A 16,341-nucleotide genomic window follows, 5' to 3' on the forward strand; every position below is an offset into this window, starting at 1 on the left:
TTTAACATGGTTAACAAAGTAGGTCCAAATTCACAGAGACCCAGAGGAAGAAAACATGATGTAAAAAAATCTCCAAACAGTAGAACTTCGACACAGTAAGAAACAATAAGTTAAAGATGGTTCTGCTTATTTCCAGGAATAACTGCTTTCACCTCTTTGGTGTTTAAGTTATGCAAACTTAGATCAGCAAATAAAAGAATGCAGTGGATGGCAAGGAGCCTTTGTTTGATCTCCTTACCCACCATTCCTTTATTTGGCCTTGCTAATTTCAGAGAAGCTATATATTAATTTACTTCCAAAACAGAGTCTTTCATATGGTATGGTCTGAATCATTCTGACAATTTCTTTTCCCTGGCTTATTAAATTTCCTAGTGGAAACATTGATGAAAGCTGTGAAACAATCCTATGGTTGTAAGAGTCCATCCATATTTTCTCTTCTTCTGTGAACATTTAAAATAAAATTAAGAAAAAGATACCTTAGCATAATTAATTAAAAATAATGCAATCAAATAATTATATCTGGGACTTTTTCCCCAGTAAAGACAGAAAGAACAACCCAAATAAAACTGAAACTGTCTTTTATTGAGAAATGACATTATTTCTAGATGAGTAGAATAAGTAGAGATGTAGATGCTGGCAAAAACAAAAATGGGGCTTGTTAATGATGCAGTGCTTGAAATCAAAGAACATTAAGTCTAACACTCAGTTAAACACACAAAGAATTGCTACAAGAATGAGAAGCTCTGACAGAAACTAAACAGTCTGAAACATTGTCTGTGTAGCCAGGGAATGGTCAGAGGTCTCAAAAGATCCAAAATAAATTCCAAAAGCTATAAAAACATGAGAATGGAAACCACATGCAACATAATGGAGTCTCAAAGCACCAAAGAACTTCAATCCAGTATAGACAGAATACACAGGTGTATATAGGTTACTTCCAGCTTGGATGAGTTTTGAACATTTATATGCAGAAAGCTTTTTTTTTTCTTTTCCTTTTCTTTTTTTTTCTCCTTCATGATACAGTGCAGAATGAGCATATTTGTGATACATCTGGAGAACAATTACTTTTACTGGCCACTTTGTTTGATTGTCCCTCCCTTAAAATTTAAACTATCATGTAGCAGAAGATACTTTTTCCCATATTTTTTCTTTCCATTTTTGATTTGGTCTGTCCTTCTCACCTCATGCATTATAAGCACTGTTAATGATGAATAGAGCTTGAGCAGACATATACTGGTACTTGACTTTGGAAGGTATTCTGTGCTTTATTGTTCTGGTGGTTTAGCGAGTGTGACAGAAGATGAAGTTTCTTTTCAAAATTCCAAATTTTTCAGAATTCCAATTTTGTCACTTCATAATTTACAAAAGACTTTGAGTGCGCTAACTATGGTGAATATCAGCAAGATACAATGATAAGTATCTTTTTGAGTTACAACTAACTACATTACTCAAGTATTATGAAAGGTGGCAAAATCCAAGAGATACTGGATGAGACTCCACAGGACTTCTCTGTTACCTAAGGTTATTTCCTTCTCTTTTACTTTTTTTCTAATATATGCTTTTATTTTGTAGAAAAAGCATACTGTCAGTAGGCACAAAATTGAAAGCACTCTGCACAAAAGTCACAGGTATAATCCCTTTTTCAAAGAGACACCAGGAATGCTTTTTTTCTCCCTCAGGTGCTCTCAGGATGCCTTAGCCTCATTTTAGGAGAAAACCATTTAAGTACTGGAGAATAATTCACATTTTATCTCAGCTCTCCTCTTGAGATCATGAGGACGGGTACCTTATTTTAGGAAGACAATATTGCAGTGCATGTACCCATCCACTAAGGAGTGGACTGACCTCGCTGCTAATGTTATGTGTATTAAAGCACCAAATGGTGCCTGATGTTGCTCTTGATACCAGAATAAACTGTATGCCAGGCACCCACAAAAGCTACTCACTCACTCCTCTGCTGCAGCTGCAGTGGAGAGAAAATTTAATGAAGGTTACATGGGTTGTGATAAGGACCAGAAGAGATTGCTGACTAAATACCATTAAAGGCAAGACAGGCCCAACTTAGAGATATGAAGTGAATCTATGGCTAACAAAATGAGAGCAGGATAACGAGAACTAAACTAAAACCTTAGAAACATCTTCCCCTCACCCTTCCCTCTTTCCCAACATGATGTCCTACCCCAGTGGTGCAAGGAGACATGGAGTGGGGGTTATGATCAGTTCATGATCTGTTTATTTCTTCCTATGTTCAGGAAGAGGAGTCACTCCCCTGTGGCACCATGGGGTCCCTCCCACAAGAGACAGATCTCTATGAACTTCTCTGACATGGCTCCGTCTCATGAACAAAATGAGATGCAGTTTTCTCTCTGCGAACTGCTGTAGTGTGAGTCCATCCCACAGGCAGCTGTCCTCCCCAGACTGCTGCAGCACAGATCACGCTTCCGTGGAGTGGAGTCCTGCAAGGACAGGCTAATCCAGCACAGGAGCAGGGCCCCCCTCTCCGCCGGTCTCCTAAGGATCACAGCATCCTCCCAGACATCCACCTGCTTTGGCAGGGACTCCTCCATGGGCTGCAGGTGGATCTCTACATCCCTATGATCCTCCATGGGCTGCAGGGGCACAGCTGCCTTGCCATAGCCTGCAGAGGAATCTGCTCCAGCACTTGGGGCACCTCCTCTCTCTCCTTCTTCACTGGCCTTAGCATCTACATGATGTTTATTTCACATATTTTTACCCTGCTCTTCTCTAACTGGAATTAAAACTGCTCCAAAACCTTTGCTTTGATGTCTTCTCAAGTATGCTACCACAGAGGCGTTACTACCATTTCTAATTGGTCCTGCCTTGGAGCCATCTTTGGAGCCATCAGGGATTGGGTCTGTTGGAAGTTCCTGGCAGCTTCTAGTAGAAGCCACCTCTGTGGATCCCCCAAAATCAAAACCAGGCCACGCAAAAACCAATAGAGCTAGTTCTCAAAACAAAAACAAGTTAAACCATACAGCTCGCTGTCTCAAATTTTACTCACCCTAACTGCATTTTCAGCACTGTTGAATAATGAAATTCCTCTATTTTATCCCAAAGGCAGAGATAAGTTTCTTGTTGGTATTGTAGCTTCCTGCAGACTTCAGAAACTATTTGGTGATGGTGCACAAGCCTTGCATTTCAGATTTCTGAAGCTTCCTCCCTGTCATAAGTGAGGATTTTTACTCATAGGAGGCAGTACCTTCATGGTTCAGTCATTAGTAGAAATGGGCCATAGATCATGTCATTTTGTCTCTAAACCTAGTTAGATTTTGACAGCAGACGGGTTCCAAAATCATAGGTTCACATTAGAAACCTTTAAAAACTCATTAGCTCCTGATAATTATTCTAATATCCAAAGCACTACAAATCAGAAAGCTCATTTCGGCTTCAGAATCAACTGTGAATATGTTCAGAAAAAGCTTTGCCTTTTCTTTCTCATTAACAAAATTAACATTTTTAGTTGGTGCAGAAAGACACCCTTCTTCTGCATGAAGAATGAAGTCAATCCATTCTGTAACAAAGATAAAAACTTACAACTGAACTTTAACACATTGCTCTGCTTTGGGACATTATCTTTTCCAGTCCGTCTCCTCCTGAACATTTGACATCCCTGTGCCAAATTCAGAAAATACTGCATGTCTCTAAACTACATTATTTTGGAAACCTTCGTTGTTTTGTTTTGGGTTTTTTTTTGCAGTCACAGTGGAAAAGGTTTCTGTGAGATCTTATATGTTAAAAACCTTATAAACAACATGCTCTTAAGTGCTTCTTGGCGCCTGCATGGTCAGGACTATCCTCTATTGCTCTACTATTGCCGAGTCCCAGTCTTTATTTTATTTTGAACCATACAAAGACCCAGCCCACATACTTTAAAGCGTTTTGAGTCACAAAGTGATGTGATGACAATATTTCACTCTAAGCTGGAGCACTGTTTTATAGGTCCCACTATTTGATATTACTGTTATAAGTCACAACTGAACCAAACTTTACTCAGCCTCATTTCCAAAGATTTAAGCCAAGTCTTGCTTAAAAATATTAATTTTGATAGCTCAACCATCTAATTTCATATCAGCAGTTCTATAAAAATATATAGTTCCATATTTTTTCAATACTATCTCCAGAATATAGAGAGAACAAACAAAATAAAACAATGACCAACCCTTACAAAAGACAAAAAATTATTTAAAATGTACATAAAGACAATCAGATTATTCATAGCTTTTTTATTGCAACTCTCTTCTCATCAAACTTGATTTCTCTGAAAAGGTGTTTTCCATAATTTCTGGAACATTGTGCTTTTCTTTTTAATAGAGATCATGAGTTGCCTTTGACTGCTCTATGAAGTTAGCACAGAACAGTTATAATCAAAGTTAGTTTTTTTTCCAATTAGATTTTCAGTGTAAAGCAAATAATAATCATAAAATTAATTCTTGTGATACTATTTTCATCACTGCACCTTTCAGGACCTACAGACCTAAAAGGAAAATGTTGACCCAAGGAAGCAGACACTATTACCATGGTTATGAGGGACATGTTTACCTGTGCGGTTTAAGTACAGTAGATGCATAGAAGACACTGGCAATATTTTATCCCAAGTAATGGGGATAAAATACACTGGCAACAATTTTATCCTCAAAGAATCAGTAATTGCCATAGCAGTACATTGACCACTTTATTGCAAGGTTTATTAAAATGCCACTTGCATTTAAAGAAACAATCACTATGGATGTTAGCTTCTGTGCAACAGAAATTTCCTAAGCTACCAGCTGTGCAAACACAATTCTAGTACTAAAAACAATCTAGTTCTATTCTTTTGGCAACTTACCTGGCTTACATCACAACTTGCAACAAATGTGACAGGATCAGAAAAAAAACCTGGCCATACTTTGATCTTTCGTGGGCAAAAGCAGGAATATTTTTGTGCTCTTCAATGATTCACCTGTTTCACTGGAATTTTTGATATGCTGGGGAGCTACATGAATATTTTCCCCTCATGAGTCCCAGTCACTTCACTGGCCAAAAGCTTTGATAGCAGCTTCTTTTCAGGGTGACCAAGCTGGGATGTTCCAGGGAGGTACCCAGTTTTCAAAGGGGAAATATGTCTCCTGTTGTCTAACCAAAACCACATGATACCAAGCCAGCCTTGAACATATTTTTTCATACAGGACAACTTCTACATCAGAAAAATTAAACTTGGAAGCATAGGTAGGGACAGCTTCAAACAGTTCATGTTGCTCCAAGTCCCATCCAACCTGGCTTGGACACCTGCAGGGATGGGCAACAACAGCTTCCCTGGGCAACCTATGCTAGTGCCTCTCCGCTCTCACAGTAAAACATTTTTTTCCTAATATCTAAACCTACTAAAGGGCACAACTATCCAGGAAATAATGGGGGCTGCTTGGTCAATACAAAATACAAGTGAAAGTGTCCGAGCAGTCTTTTCATAATTGCAATAAATGTCGTATAGAACTGTCATCGTGGAGAAATGTTAGCTATAACAACTCAGTTTTGAGGAGAAAACTTTTTTTTCCCTACATTTGGCTGCTTCTGTTTCCTTCATTTTTTCCATTAGCCCTGTGAAATCCATTTTATAGCACTTGATGTGACATTGGGAAAACCATACAGGTGGTGCTGCCTCAGCAGGAAACTCCCTCCTTTCTGAGGGACTGTCAGTTGTTCACAGGGAAGCTAAAACAGAGGACTAAATATTATATGCTGATGGATATTTGTTAGAAAAGATAGGAATACTTTCAGCAGACCTTGTCAGACACAATACGTTCTACACATCTACATTTTCTATGGCAAAGGGAGTAGAGCTCTCCAGCTGCTCGCCTGGCAAGACTAAAGTTTTGTCTCATAAATTTAAATTATAGATGACATAATGGTGCAATGGAAATGGATTGCACCTAAAGAGAAATCCAGAAAAAAGCCCTGGAAGGAAGAAATGAAAAGTTTCTGACATAACATAGATCTTCCGTTTGTTGTGATATTCTCTCCAACTCAACACTTTGAGTAAAGCAATTTGTTTCTTTTTTAATTTCCCTCCACCTCCAAGGAAAGTGATGAACATTTTTGTGAAGCTCACAGAGAGTGCTAGGTTGCAGATATAACTTGCCAATGCCTGGGAGTCCTAACTGACATTATTTTCAGTTGTGTTAGCATTTAAGTATTATTGTAGTGTTATCATATAATGGCATTAAAAAATAACATGGAAGCATTTGTGTGAAAAGTTTAATGTTCATTGAAAGCACACATCGAGTATCCATAGGTACTTCTGGATTCTTTGCCAAAACATCATTTTAATGTGAACCATTCAATGGTTTTTCCTCTCACTCATGAGAAACTCGACATTTTAATTTAAACCAGAAACAAGAAAAACACTGGCACGTTTTCTGCATCTGAGACAGATGGGGAATAATGAGGAAATTGTTTGATAAACTACAGTACCTTGGGATGATTTGACAGCCTTGGAAAGGAGATAGTCTCAGGTCTAGAGCCTGGTGAAAGTTCTGCTTTTTTTTCTACACAATGAATTTGTCACCTTTATAAAACGTGCAGAATTCCACAACAAATTTATCAGCCATGTAAATGATAAAGGGTAAAATATTCTGTCTCATTTCTTGAATTCAGTGAAAATGATATCTGAATGACTAAACCAGGAAATTAGAGAAGTGGAGTTGTGTTTTGTATAGCTGGGCATTAAACATTTGAAGGCATATCAAGCTTGAGAGGCTAGTGGAAGTAAAATCTGAAATTGAACAAAATACAGATGCTTCAGACTACATTCAGATCCAAATGACTGTCTTACCATATAGATATACTAGGTGGGAAGAATAGGAAGCTATTTCTATGCCTGTTATTAGACAGAGCTTTTTCTTTTGGATAATCCAGCATAAATTTATCCAGCTGCACTCTGACAAACGTTAGCCCTTGGATGAAGGTAGAAGTAATATTGGTCATTACTCAGAACTCTTTGATCTTTTGGAAACTGTACTTTGTTATACTGTAGACTTTGCTAGCAATTGCTACAATGATCTCAGTGTCAGCTCAGGACCAAGTAGCAGCAACCAATAAAACTAAGAATCTGGTCCAAGGACTTAAACTTCAGAAACAGATGCTGAAAGAAAATTCACTGGAAAGTAGCACATTTTTGTTTCTTTGTATATAGGCCTTGTCAACAAGGTCATAATGAAAGAGATCTCAAAACAAAAGACTTGATTATAAGCGCTATGCACTAATAATCCCATATATAAAGAGTTACAACAAAGATGACAGCAGAAATTTGTCTTTTGAAAACTCCCTCCTCCCTGTCCTTTCTGCCAGTCTCTACCCAGAGTGACCATTAGGTCTTCTCAATTGTTGCTTCAGCCTCCCAACAAGAATATGGAAAAGCCAAACCCTTTATATTCTTTAAATGGGACAAATCTGTCTTATAAAATCATACAGAGGTTTGGGCTGGAAGGCATCTTGAAAATTATCGACTTTCAACCCCGCATGGACAGGGATTCTACCCACTAGAACAATTTGCTGCCATTAAGGTCTTCTCCATGGTCTTCCTAGGGACAGAAATGAGGCTCAATAATCTGTAATATCTTGTGGATGAAGCAAGGTGATATACCAGTGATTCCTAAAGTGTCTGTTATGCTGTTTGTTAGGTTGTTTATAAGTGGTCAAACCTTCAAAATAGATCAAGTTTAAATAAGGGCTATCTGGCATATTTCAGGGCCCTGAATAGATAGGATATTTCTTATAACAAGGTTCTTGATTAATACAAAACATGTTTTTAGAAATACTTTTTTCACTTACAATTTTCTTGCTTCTATAAATTTTTCTGCAGCCAGACTTATTTGCTAAGACATATGTGAAAAGTAGACAAACAGGTGAATATAAATACATTAAATGCGAATTAGCTTAGAATTTAATAATCGAGAGAAATGCACAGTGATTTTGTACAGCTTTTGCCTTGCAATGGCTGTTAGAGCATCCAAACCAAATATAGAAAGCTACATGCAGATACTAGGTGTTAAGGTGTCTAACACCTGATCTTTCATGAAAAAAGAAAAGCGGAGATCACAAAGGACTAAATTTTAGAAGCATTATGAAACCTACTGATGCCAGTAGGCATGTGGACTTGGGAATTTAGGGAAATTTTGCACATGTCTATCTGAATGGGTTGAGATGATCTCCACCTGCCTCAAGCCCAAGACACTTCTGGCCTAGGATGCCACTTAACTGCAACAGCAGCTCTGCCAGACACTTTCAACACACTGAGATATTCATTTGTTCATCCGGTTTCCAGACGTAAAATTTTTTGCATACTGCCATCAAACACTCCATTGCCAATAGAAAATATACCTCTCTATGACCTCAAATACCTGCAAGGCAAGTGGAAATTTAAAACTCCTCTTCTTATAGCCTAGCCAAATACTACACGTTGAGCTGCCACAACTGTGTTGTGAAAAGACTGACTTCTGCTTGTTTTTTGGAACAATTCACACCTGACTCTGCTCCAGAGTGGTGAACCTAAACAGAATAAAGAGACACCCTCTGGTGTTAAGACTATTATCTTTCAATTCTGTCACATCAGCATGACAATAGAGCTCTCACTTCATGCTCTCAAAAAAAAAAAAAAAAAGAAAAAAGAAAAAAAGAGTATAGTTATTAAAAGAGAAACTGTTTTCACAAATTTTTTATCAAATACATATCTACCTAATGCACTCATTCAACTGCTTCTCCTGGTTCAGCCTGTTGTGTCTCTCCATTGGCTTCTGTGGAGTTAGGCTGAAATGTGATGGCTGAAAGGAAGACTATATTACCCTGCTAAACTCAAGGGTGGTAAAGCTCCAAAAGCAAGGTTTGCTCATAGCCTCATTCATCTTCAGGCTTTGTATCTGTTACAAATGATCAAATTGTGAGCCAAATTTATAAGAAAATTTAGCAAAGATTTATTAATTTGTCTGCGAGACCATCGAAACCACCACAGCCAAAGAGTCAGCGTCGAGCCCGGGATCAGCGCTGGGTGAACACACGGATGTGGCCTCCGATTGTCGGAGTCTCCCCCAGTTCACAAATGCTGCCTCGCACAGCGAGTTTTTGTACAGTTTATTCTGCCCGAAGCAGAGATGACCAAATGTTCTTTGTGTCTCTTCACATGCATTGTCGTGGCTTCACATGTGCAGAGGTGGACAAAGGTTCAGTCCAGGTGTTTCGATGTTGTCAGTTGACTCTGGGGAAGCCATGTATTCACATACATTGGTTGTCTTGGCAGATGTAATCGGCAAGGCGATAATCACTCTTAGGTGGGCCCGGTGACCCGGGGAAGCCAGCGATTATTGGCCTGGAAACTTCTATTCTTACATTGTAAACCCGATGTTTATCTTAATGTGTGTACGGGAACTAGATGAATATGAATAAGACACTGCTCCCGGCCAGGATGGTCAAAAGACATAGTTTGGATTTTACAATATTTTATACATTAATAGCATGAATTATCTCTACCATATACTATAGAATCCAAAACCAGAAAATTCTCAGCAGTTTCTGACATGCTGCCAAGGCAGCAGCCTTGGAAACAGAGCATGCTCTAACCAAAAGCTCCCAAACACATCCCTAAACCAGCACAGTGCTGCCAAAAAGAGAAATCTGGGCCCTCCAGAATGGGAAAACATGCTTCAAACTTCTTAGAAAGCCACAAGTCAAAGAGGGAAAGTGTACTGCTGGCCTACATGAGAAGTCACTTGCACCTGGCAAAGGCAGAAAACCTAAAGAGTCATAAAAGACTCATGTGTGGGAGTGTTTTTTGTCTTGCAAATGGGAGTGAAGATTGGAGTTTTGTCAGCTTTGTCATAAAGCTGTGAATCACAGGTTCCTGGTGTGTGCAGATGTGCCAGGGTGCTTCTCAGCAGCAGAGTCTGCACCAGCATATGCTGCTCTTTTCCTGGTGAGGTTGCTGAAGGTGATTAAAATTAGTTTTAACATCTCTCCTGTTGTCCACCACCTTCCCCTTGCTTCATTCTCTCTCGTATGAAACAACTAGTTTAAGACACAACAGAAGAAATAAACTGCAAGGAAATCTTGTTTGCTCATTAGACTTTGTACACTACTTTCTGACTAATCTTTCCCTTGACCATCTTAGAATCACTGTAATTCTTAAAATAAGGAATGAGCCTAAGTGAAGCCTTTGATGTTTTTTAGAATTTTGTAGTATTTCTAGCATTACAGAAACACAGTGGAACCCAGAAAAACCCTGAACACAATCATTAGGACTTTTCAGTGGCTATTCTATCTCTGATTTTAATTTAATTAGCTGCATAGTGGGTCTGCATGGTAGATGCAGACCCACTATGGGATAGCAGGTTAAGAATTTTAATAGTTTGGGCATATACAGATTACATTTACTACTTCTGATGTACTGTGGCATTCAGTGCATAGTTTCTTAGCAGGGACATTTACGATTCTGTTGTGCTGTACAGGTTATACACTATAAGAAATGTTCCTAGTCCATGATGAGATTGACCTCTGAATGAGAGTAGCAGCCTGAGGGCTGGTCTTCATATGACTTTACTTTCTGCCTTAAGATAGTTTTGTGGGCCAGATGAACCTTTCAGTGAAAAAACTACTGATTTGAATATGTTCTAGCACACCTCTTTATTGAGCTGTTTAAAGAGTTTATCAGCTAGATAAAGAAAGGTGGCATTGAATCTTCAAGTAGAAAAAAGGACTAATTTTTAAAAATTAAATTATTTGCAAACTGCTTGGAGATATCATGGATTTATTATTAGTATGATGGATTTATTTTGGTAATAAATGGATACATAAACAGTGCAACATGAGGCACAATTTTGCCTATGTTTTATAAACATGTTATTTCCACTGTGGAATAGAATCTCTGAAGCTTACTGGTAGAAATACAGTTATTTCTTAAATTAATAAAATCTCTGGGATTGGAATGTTCATACAAGCTTCTTAGAACCAGAAGCAATACGAAAAGTCTTGAGGACGTGAAGTGAAAAGTAGTATATCCACTTAAATCTACAGAGATGATCCACATATGCACAGCTGCACTTGGAATGAATCTGGAACACGGGGATTGATCTCCTACCCAAAGTGTCAGGGATATTTTCCAGGAGTAAACTGCAGATTGCCAAACAATTACCTTAACTAGTTCCTGATGTGCTGTATCACAACACGTTCAAATCTCCATCCATGGTGTCTGCAAATTCTGTTCACAAAATGGAGGTTTCAATGCAAAAATAAATATGATGTAGCTCTGTGACAGTGACACAGGGAGATTTTTATCATATTATAGGCCCAGGCATTTAATCTGAAAGATACTTCAAACTTGTGTAAATCCCACATAATGACTAATTCGCAGGTCTAGGAGAGTACACAGGCATAATTTTCAAAATTATCTTTGGACTCTAAATATATTTCTCAAAGTATTGTTCTTTTCCCGTCTTGTCACACTAGGTTGCTATTCACTGTTACAGAGTACCCATATACTACTCCAGACATGACTGCATTTTCAAATAATGAAATACTTTTAATACAGCAGTATTTATAGTACAAATAACTACTACCATGTGGATAACCACATGGTATGTGTATAACATACCACACCACAAAACATTATTGACCTGCGAAGAAGAGGCACAAATTTTTGTGTAAATCTGTCTCCTCTGTGTTTCTTTTTTGGTGGATCATAATGCCTTCCCTTCATTCTTGAATGTTTGACTAAACTGGGGAAGAGCAGCAGCAATGTTCCTAACAAGCTATCTAGTAGCAAATTGGTCATGAGCCAATAGTAGCTACTAATAATCTACCAGCCACAAAAGGGTAAAAAAATTAAGTGGACTGGTAGCAGCTACAAAGAGATTATAGAACTAGACAGCCTGATAAAGCTGCCACCACCACCTTAGCTCAAAGCAGGAAACAATTTAAGAAGTAATAAAGAAAGATTTTACTTTAAAGATGGGAAAAAGCAGAGACCAGGAATGAGGGTTTCAGCTGATCAGAGAACATTATCCTCATAGAAATGGAGTGAAATAGACCAAAGGGACAAAAGGGATTTGATGAGAGGAAGCAGGGAAAACACTCAAGGGGAGGAGAAGTGGAAGTTGTAGGAAAAAAGACAATGTAGGCATCTTCTTGAACAATAATACTAAAGTTCCAGGATGACCCCTTTCATGTGTCTTGATGCTGTCTCTAAGAGCACAGACAGTTCCTTTCATATCCAGCAATATCTTCCTATTTATTCATTTCAATCGGATATGGTCCTCCTGGGAAGTCTCAGAGAGGTAACAACAGGAAAGTGAGCCTTTCTATAATTGCAATTGGCATTGAAAGAAAATTACCTGACTGGACCTTATGTTTTTGAGGTTTGTTTTTTTCTTTTTTGGTTTGGTTTTGTGTTTTTGGGGGTTTGTTTTAGTTGGGTGTTTTTTTTTTTGTTTGTTTGTTTCTTTTGGTTTTTTGGGTTTTTTGCCTGTTTGAATTCTATTTCTTCAAAGTTTAAAATAAGCAAATGCTAGAGGAAGGAACAACCTAAGTTCACAGTATCAATACCTTTCATTGTGACAAAATATATTTCTGCAAATGCACATTTATTTGAAATACAACTTTTGAAGAATCCTGATAATACTTGGCTAAAATTATCTCTGGTATAATTCCACTGAATTAAAAGAGGCTGCAGAGGGAGGGGATGAATTTGCCTCCTGGCATTATTGGTGAAATATAAAAGAGTTTTATGTCAAGATGTTTTTTATGAACTTGAATCCAGTTTCTAATCATCCAGATTGCCCTGTACAATAAACTCTTGATTATGACTGCTGGCGTTAACAGTAATAAGACAAGATGATGTGCAGCACAATTTTCTTCATTCAGCTTTTTATTCTTCCACTGCTCCTTAAAAGTCTCCCTATCTTTCTGTAAGTTATACTTAAAAGTCATGTAAAATTAGATATTATCAATCAAGTTGTACATTCTCAAGTGCAAAAACATTATTTTGTTGATTGCCATGTAGCTTTGTGGGATGAATTGGTGCAGTTCCACTCCTTGTTGGGGAAAGTTGGCTCTGTCTTGCTCATGCAACTTTCTGCTGAACTGAAAGCATAGGAGAAAGCACCCACTTTCCTTTGGTTCAAAGCAGTGCTGTGGAGAGTGATCGAAGAAGACACTCCACTGCATTCTTTCCACACTGTATCCTCAACCATGTGCACTTCTCTCCACTAATTAAACCAAGGAGGAAAAAAATTAGATGTCTGCATTCTAAAGACAAATTTATTTAAAAAGAAAGAACAAAATTATATCAAAAGAAGTTACTTGGAATGATAATCCACAAAAGGCTTTCATTTTGAAATCACAGCCTGGCTTTCCCCTGGCTTTCTTCTTTGGGCTCAGGCTTTGGAAAACTTTCAGCCCTTGTTCCACTTGGTTTATCAATGTCAAGAGTTCATTGTAGGCATGAGAACTCAAGCCTCGAAATTACTGTAGAAATCCTAGGATATGCATCCGAGAATAGCATGGCTAATGGGATGTATCAATATCCTGCTGGGAATTACTGCTTCAAATAAGAAAAATATGTGGGATTTCAGGCACTGAGGAGTTTGTTCTCTCTATTTCAAGCATCTCTCTAGTGTCTTTACTCAGTCAGCTAAATGACATTCTTCTCTGTCTGGATGTGAAGTTCATCCAAATTCGTTATTTAGTCCTATACAAAAGTCTTCCATTTCTGTAATATCAGAGGCATTTGTGTGGCTGATATTTTAAATGGATGTGGGGAAAACCTTCTTCTCTTCCAAATAATTAAAGCATCATAATTCTCTTCAGTAACAAAATATGCTAAAGAGAGAAGCACAGTTTATCAAGCACAAACTAGAGTCAACAGGTTGAGATGGGGGAAAAAAAAGAACAAAAAAAAACAGGGATGAGAGATGACACCAGCAAGATTTCTATGAGTTTGTGGTAGCTAAAACGATGTCTATACCTCTGTGAGATGTTGGTGTGAACAGAGTTCTGCCTATAATGCAGCTCCTATGAGAGAACATACCATCTCTGTCTTTAGATGAAATCAGTTAGCTGACCAATATCTGTTGGTCTTTCAAGCCAATTGGTCTGGTTTTTGGAAATAAGGAAACAAAGACCTAGAGTTTAGTCTTCCAGCACAACTACTTTTCAACACGACTTGGAAGGAGGCACCAGTGTGCTGTTCAAACTCTGTTAACTCCCCTCACAATGCAGATCTATTTGTTTTGCAAAGTGCTAAGGATTATTTAGGGGACCTGTCCTGATTTAGGGCAAATTTGGGAGGAAACTTCCAAAGGAGTCCCTCTAAAAAGCAAATTCAAGCACCCTCCCCCCCCACCCCCACTGGTTCAGGAAAATATTTCCTTGGAGAAAAGTGGAAAAAACCTATTTATTTCACAAGAAAAGTATTCAAAAACATAAAAATGTCGCTATTCTGACGGGATGGAAATCTCAGAAAGCCCTTTCTGTGGGGTGTAGCTCAGCTCACTCAGTCTCTCAGCAGTCCCTTCGGCACTTGAAAATGCAGCAACCCCAGGCCCTGGTGGGCCGCAGGTGTGAGCTCCTGGTGTTTTTCTGGGTTTGCAGTTCAGAGCAGGGCCAATCAGTTCCAAGGAAAAGAAAAACCACAGACCAGGGAATTCTGTCCCTCAGCTAGCTAAAAACTAGCTCAAAGCAAAGGAGAGTTCTGTCCGGCTGTCCGTGCTGCACACAGCACGGTCTGTGACAGAGAATGCTAAAGCTCTCATTTCCATGTTTTTGAATACAACTGCCTCAGACATTCTCCTGCTTCTCCTTTCCCCCCTTTATTCTGAGATCTAGTTTTAAAGGGGCAAAATTTATTTCTGAGCTAAACAGATGAATGGGGATACAATTCAGCATCAAAATGTCATTCAAAGACAGGACCCTTAAGCCTCTTCCCATATTCCAGAATGACCACTAGTAATGACCACTAGTGGATCATTCCTTATGTGGCACTCTGGCTGAGGCAGGTTTCCACTCTTTTGCAGGGTTAGAGTTGGGTCCAAGTTGAGGATCAAACAACAATATGAGTTCTCCATAACCTCAGGCAGTTGAAATGGGATTAGAAGTAGTATTTCTGCTGTATTTGTGTGACTCTAAATAGAATAGATCAAAGCTGGTTCCCAAGCTAATTCTTCTGCTTCAGTCTTAAGAAAGGTGTAAGCATCTTGAATAAGAATGATTTTTTTTGGGGGGTATGGAAAAGATGTTCATGTTGCATACAGAATATTTAACCTTCTTCAAACCAAAAGCATTGGCTACATGATGAAATAGCCCAGTTTCTAGCAATTTCTATGTCACAACAGAGCACAGAGAATTTAAAATATCCTAAGCGCCTCTACACATTTCTGAAGTTTCCAACATTATGTGTTCTCTTTTTCAGAGGAGGCAGAGCTTTGATCCCCAGCTGCCCATGAACTGATGACTCCCCTCAAAAATGTCTTTCTATAGAGAATTGCAGATAGTTATTGCAACACTCCCTTTCCGAAAGTACATGGCATTTTTTCTTCAGAGCTAACTGTTCATGTGTGATACACAACTCACTACAAAAACATCTGAATAAATTCTTCCCTTTGAGGATAAAGAAGCCCTGGCACAAGTTGCCAAGAGAATCTGTGGTTGCATCATCCCTGGAATTGTTCAAGGACAGGTTGAATATGGCTCAGAACAACCTGGTCTGGTGGAAGGAGTCCCTGCCTATGGCAGGGGGTTGGAATGAGATTATCTTTAAAGCCCCTCCCAACACAAAACATTCTATCATTCTGTGATTCTATTGTACATACATATTTTGTAGACATATATAATACATATATATACAAATGCTGCATAAACGTATATATGTGTATATGTATTTTTTCATGAATACACAGTAATTTTACTAGCCAGTGGCAGGGACTTTGGTTAATCTCCTGAAGATTTGCTTATTTGCTTAAGAAAGAAGTAAGATAAAATATTTAGGAAAAGTTATGGCACACTTTTAAAAGCGTAAAAGAAATATCCTTTCAGAAGCAGAAAGGAAGATTTGCAACCTGAAAAATACAAGAAGGAAAAGAACTAACTTCAAATCTAGACTAATCACATACACACTATGATTTGTTACTTTACATTCTTCCCCATATTCTCAAAATATTATTCATGCACAGAAATACCTCACTAACTGCATAATGGGTATATAGTGCATAGAATCTGGGAATCACAGAAGCATAGAACAGTGTTGGGCACTAACACTACAGCCTTCACACAAAGAGTGGTGGTTTTGTGAAATATATAAGATCT

Source organism: Zonotrichia leucophrys, chromosome Z (genome assembly GCF_028769735.1).
Source record: "Zonotrichia leucophrys gambelii isolate GWCS_2022_RI chromosome Z, RI_Zleu_2.0, whole genome shotgun sequence".
In the NCBI taxonomy this organism is placed as follows: Eukaryota; Metazoa; Chordata; class Aves; order Passeriformes; family Passerellidae; genus Zonotrichia; species Zonotrichia leucophrys.